The 6,105-nt window shown below is 51.2% G+C and overlaps 1 non-coding gene across 1 annotated transcript; it reads right to left on the bottom strand.

The window, feature by feature from the left end:
• Positions 1-1,646: 1,646 nt before the first annotated feature.
• trnaa-ugc (transfer RNA alanine (anticodon UGC)) lies at positions 1,647-1,718 on the bottom strand. The gene has a single exon. It is a non-coding gene; the product is annotated as a tRNA-Ala (tRNA).
• Positions 1,719-6,105: the final 4,387 nt, after the last annotated feature.

The raw sequence follows: 6,105 nt of genomic DNA, 5'->3' as shown, positions 1-6,105 counted from the left end.
AGAAAACATAAAACATATCAATTGTCTTAACTGACAAATGAGCACATTGACTGCTGATATAAGAAATGAAATAAAGTGCCCTGCCCCACAGAATACCCTGCCCCGCCGAATACTACAGCATTAGACTGTAAAGCTCTTGTTCAGTTTGGGCAGGAGTTGATTTTCAAAGTTTGTAGAGCTAATCCGTGCTCACTTCCATGTGAACAACAAACCAGCAGAGCTGAAAAGACGCTCACAGGCGGCTGAGGCCGGCAGGCCAGTGTTGAGTTTCAGGGACAGTTTTTTTAAATTTGGAAAAGAGTTCAGCAGATCCATACTTTCTGAGACACAGGCTAGGTAGCCTTCTAACTCCCCTGTACCCTCTGACCTTCTGGACTTCATTGTGGAGAATAAATCCTCTTCATCTGATGAATGTTGTCCTTATCCAACATCTGCCACCTCTGTCTCGGCCATCTGGTTGAGGTGATGTCTGACATAGAGTAGACCTGTTGAATGACAAACATCATCTCTGGCAATTAAGCAATGAGTTATCTGCCATTATAGTGCTACAAACAGCTACAACTTCAGATGACAGACCTACAGTATAGTATTCTGTGTTATAATGTTATTACCATTTATTTGTTGGTAGAAAACAAATGAACAGGACTAAAATAAACCATTGATCAGCATGATATTAAAAAATTAAATCACACCTGCTTCTATGATATCAGCTTTCTCAGTCCAGCCAGACTTAAATTTTGGTAAAAGGATTGCTGCAGAGATCAGTTCAGGGTCCTCCATCATCACTCCAAAGCGCTTTTGGACACCATGCTGAATTGCTCTGATGAGTGGCAGACACATCTTGGTGGACGCTTCCTGCATTCTCAGTTTTGACTGTAATTCGAAGATCAGTTGGAGAAGCCACCCCAAGTGTGTGTTGGTCTCTGACTGAAGAATGTTTAAGGCCTTTACCACTGGTCTCATCACAGAGCAGAACTCGGTCAGGAAAGCAATTTCTGCTTGACTCAACCTGTGCAAGATAAATAAAACACATAAAACTGTTAACAAATTTCTTGCAGGAAGGATTTGGATTGTGCAGCCAAGTACAACAACATATACTGTGGTATCAGCACTGTTTTCTATTGATCATGAATTATAACAAATGTTATGTTACAAATGCTAATTAAATATCGTACTTTTCAAATGCAAAGAAAAACTCACATTTTCAGTTTGAATTCTTCACAGACAAATCCTGATGGCATCCTCCCCTTTTTCTTGTATAATCCGTATGATAGTACACCACAGCTTATGAATTTTTAAGTGATGGACATTATTACATTTGAGAATAACATAGCACAGAGGGAATTTATCACCAAACTATTTCTCCACTGCTTACCTTCCAAACTTAGTGATCTGTCAGGAACCTACACTCGTTCTTATCAAGCAATAGCTTGAATTTTATGTTCGTAAGTTGGCTGAGGAAAGGATTTTGTGGCATCCTTTGTGAGAGTTGTTGTTGCCATGTGCAGATTGACAACATCTCCCACTTTCAGCTATCTATTGTCAGTAGAAACTGAAAAACCATCATTTTCAGCATTTATTTTAAGCTGAGGGAGAGTTTACTTTTTGAGGATAGAAGATACATTTCAGACAAAACGGTAAGTACATGGAGATGCTGGGGATTGATCCCAGGACCTCATACATGCAAAGCATGCGCTCTACCACTGAGCTACATCCCCAACTCCTGGCATTCAGTTAGTGTAATTTGTCAACAAACCCAATCTCCATGCAAGACGATTTTTGGTCACAAGTCTCTGGTATGTTTTTTTTCCTCATTTAAGTATGTTAAAAAACAGCAGCGAATCACATAAAAGAGCCTTCACACTGTGAAAAGTCCCACTTTCTCCAAAACACCTTCGAGTTGTTTTTATGAGCCGCTTTCATTTTCTTGCAACCCTAGCCAACTCACGATTTGAATTTCTTATTGAAGGACAGAATTAAGCTTTGTAAAGTACCTCAGTGTACCAGTAAGGAGACTGGATTTATCAACACACTTGTCTTCAAACTCTGGTGATCTGCTAGCAACCTACAGTTGTTCTAATCAATCGAAAGCCTGAATTTTGCTTGGCTGAGAAGGGGAAATCGGGCACCTTTTTCATTTTCTTGCAGCCCTACAATTTCAATTTCTTAGTGAAGGACAGAATTAAGTTTTGTAAAACATGTCAGTCTAACAGTAAGGGGAGGGGATATATGAACACACTAGTCTTCAAACACTGGTGATCTGCCAGCAACCTACAGTTCTATTATCGCTACCCCGTAGTGCTATATTTACATATTGTCCTCTGACCTCGCCTCTGGCGACGCTAGGCTCTGAAATTCACCGCTCATGCGACAGCTTCCCCTAAGCCCCGCCCACAACTGCACTTGACATGCGTCACCACATCACTCGTCAGTTCGACTAGAGCCTCCTTCAAGGGAAGACGTGTTGCGCTGAGCTCTGTTGCGGGTTTTTTCTTCATTGCTAGCTAGCTTAGCCATTTTCTCTATTTTGACAATAGTGCAGTTTTCTCCGTCACTATGGCTGGTGTTAACGTCGACGTTGATGTTCTTTTCGCCGAGTTTCATAGTTGTTGCCACAGGAAGAAGGACGCTGGCGATTTCCATCCTTTTTGCAGCGACCATCCTAGCATGGCTCATGTTCGGGAGACTGCAGCTAGCCTAGAGGCGCCACCATGCATGGTGTACGCTTCATGGCCGCTCAGTCGATGGACGAGCTGGGTTTCACACGGCTTTTCCACTCAGGTTGGTGCCGGTGTGATCGAGATCCCTCCCCGGCTGGGCTCGTTGGTTTATGCTGTGCTACCTGGGAGCCAGGACCACATGTGCCCGCCGGCGGTTCCGCAGGCTGCTACTCAAGATGGCGGATCTTGCTCCTGCCAAGTCCCTGAGGAAGGGTCCGAGGAGGAGGCAAAGTTCGACGACTTTTTCCCCTTTTTTTTTTTTTCCTCGAGAGGATCTTGGCTTCGACGGGGACCACAAGGGTTGCCCCAGTCCATGCCTCGGTGACGCCCGGAATGGATCAGGCGTTCTCTGCCTCGGTGGAGGTGCGCAAAGACCCGAAGCACATTCCGCCCTTCCCCCCCATCACGGAGTCCATCAAAACCACATGGCCGGAACCAGAGAAGGTGCGCTCCACTGTTAAAGTGAACACCAAGAGCCACCTGACGGTTGCCGGCTGGTCTCCTGCTTCTATGCCGCCCTCCACTGTGGAGAAATTTCTTTTTCCCCGGCTCTACCCTGGTAAGCTAAGTGAACCGGAGAGCAAGGAGGCGGCGATGAAGATCAAACATCCCTCGCCAGACATGGCGTCCATAGATGACCACGCGCGCCAAATCCAGTTCAGTGTTCTCCGCGCCGCAGCAGCCATCTCCACAGCTGGTCTGGCAGCTGGTCATCTGGCGCGGGCGGTGGACAGTGAGAGCCAGGGGGATGACGACACCGATGCCTCACGCCTGGACGAGGCTTGGAGGGCTTCTCAGATCATCGGCATGTTCCTCCGTGATGCCACGGTGAACCTGGGTGCAGCTCTGTCCTCCTCAGTCCTGCTGAGGCGCGAGTTCTGGACGAAGGACTGTCGCTTGGAGGACGGGGTCGTTAAGATGATCCGCAAGCTCCCCATCAACACGGACGGTCTTTTCGGTGTGGATGAGCCAGCACTGGAAAAGATCCGTCACGACCTGGCCAACGCGGAGCTGCTGGCTAAGACCTTCAAAGAGAAGAGTCCCGCGCAGCCTCCGGCACGCGTTCAAGGCTCTCTTAAGCCCCAGCGGCAGGGGGGGCGAGGTCGAGCCTCGAAGCGCTGCAAGAACTACGACAAGAGCCAGTCGGCTGGCCCCGCGCCAGCCCCTGGGGCTCACAGTCAGTCCCACCATGCTGGCAGAGGTGGCGCGGGTGGTCCTCAGCCTGACGTGAAGCGGAAGTACGAGCACCAGACCAGGGGTGTCAGCTCGGGAGATCCGCGCCGCCGCTGACGGTGCGCGACAGACCCCCACACCCGCTGTTCGAACATTGCAGGTATTGATGTTATGGCCACTGGTGGCAAGATTTTACCATGCAGTGAGGGGGAACATGTTGATGAATAAAGATTTCAGTTCTGCATTTTATCCTTCGTGTTCCTCGTCTGTAGATTATTCTACGGTGGGTGGTCTGTCATATAATGTTGGTGATGTCGATGCTACTTTTATTCCACACGCACATGGTGTAGTGAGTAATGTTGTGTCACATGCCACCGGACTCTGCAAGCAAGTCAGAAGAAACGAAGATGTTCCAGATATGGCAACGGGTTCACTAGCTTCACGGGGTGTAGGCTATGTGAATTATACCGCTGAGATCAGTTCTGTTTCAAACCGTACACAAGGTTATGGGTTGTTGAACTCTGTATCTATGCCTGTCTCGGATAATCATGAGCTGTCAGATGGGAATGAAATTAGTTTATCCCATCAGACAGGCGTCCAGAGTTACGCGCTGGGTTTTCCCGTGCGTAAAGCAGGGTTACTGGAGCGCATGACTCGCTGTCTGTGGCCAGTCGGAGAGGGTGCTGGGCACGCGCATGCTGATGCCGATTTTTCCGCGCTCCCACCTTCTGTTGGGCAAAATCCTGCACATATTCGCTCCCCATATGGGACGCGGTCCACCGTGGGAGCCTCTCAACACTTCCGTGGAGAGCTCGGAGGTTGGACCGGAATGGCAGCGATACAGCCTATTTCTCGACAGCCAGACACAACGCGTCACGCGCCCTCAGTCTCCCCATTACGCACGCTGGCAGGCGCTACCGGGTGTACCAGAGTGGACTCAGGGAGGATGCTGGCTTCCGTCTCGGAGGAGCGGTGGCAGGGGTTAGAGGACCTTCTTGCCAATTTTGCCCCGGGCCGGTTGGTGACAGTAGGTCAACTGCGTCGGCTCCTGGGCATCATGTCCTCTGCTCACCAGGTGGTGCCTCTGGGTCTGCTTTTTATGAGGAGACTCCAGTGTTGGCTTATTCGAGAGGGCCGGTTCCGCCGGCTGCGCCAACGGCACAGGTTAGTGGTCCCAGAGGGGGTGAGCTTGGACCTGGATCACTAGGCAGAGGCCTGCAGATCCAGGGTTGGGGTTCCCCTCGGACCCAGATCGGAGGAGGTGATTCTATTCACGGATGCATCCCTGGGAGGTTGGGGTGCGATCTGTGGCCACGGCACAATCAGAGGAGTATGGCCCGTGAGTCACAATGCGCACATCAACGCGCTGGAGCCGGAGGCAGTGCTGTTGGCGGTGCGTCATTTCGCTCCTCTCCTACGACATCGACACATTCTGGTCAGGTCGGACAGTACCACTACGGTGGCGTATATGAACAGGCAGGGCGGGACGCGGTCGGCTGCGTGCCGTGCGTTAGCCTACGATCTGTGGAGTTGGGTGCATCAGAACGCGCAGTCCATTCGGGCAGTTCATGTGCCTGGCAGCCAGAATGAGGCAGCGGACATCATGTCGCGTGGCGGGCCCAGCTGGGACAACTGGTCCCTCAATCCTCTTATCGTGGAGATGATCTGGGCGAGGTTCGGAGTGGCACAGGTGTACTTGTTTGCGTCCAAGAGGAACGCCAAATGCGCACGATGGTATTCGCTCTGCCCGAGCGACAACCCGCCTATGGGGGTGAATGCGCTGGGCATCGAGCCGTGGCCACGCGAGCTGCTCTATGCTTTTCCCCCTCTGGGTCTGATACCGGCGGTGGTGGAACGGATCAGATGCACGGGCGCGTCGGTGATCCTGGTGGCTCCCAACAACCCAGGCGCGCCGTGGTTTCTGAACATGGTTTCCATGGTGCGCGCGCCACAGTTCCTCCTCCCGATGTGGCTGGACGCTCTGACGCAGGCAGACGGGATTATCCAACAGGAGCCCCTTCTAGCGGGGTTCCAACTGGCGGCCTGGCTTCTGAGAGGGCCAGGCTGAGAGAGGAGGGCTTTGATGAGGCCACGGTGGCCACTATACAAGCCGCACGCGCTCCGAGCACATCGGCGCAATACGACTCCAAGTGGAGAGTTTTTGCTAGGTGGTGCGTGGGAGAGGGCGTGGAACCTCTGTCTGCATCCTTGG

This window comes from Lampris incognitus, chromosome 11, assembly GCF_029633865.1.
Source record: "Lampris incognitus isolate fLamInc1 chromosome 11, fLamInc1.hap2, whole genome shotgun sequence".
Taxonomy (NCBI): Eukaryota; Metazoa; Chordata; class Actinopteri; order Lampriformes; family Lampridae; genus Lampris; species Lampris incognitus.
The sequence above is the reverse complement of the archived record's forward strand: the minus strand, read 5'-3'. Positions and strand labels throughout refer to the sequence as shown.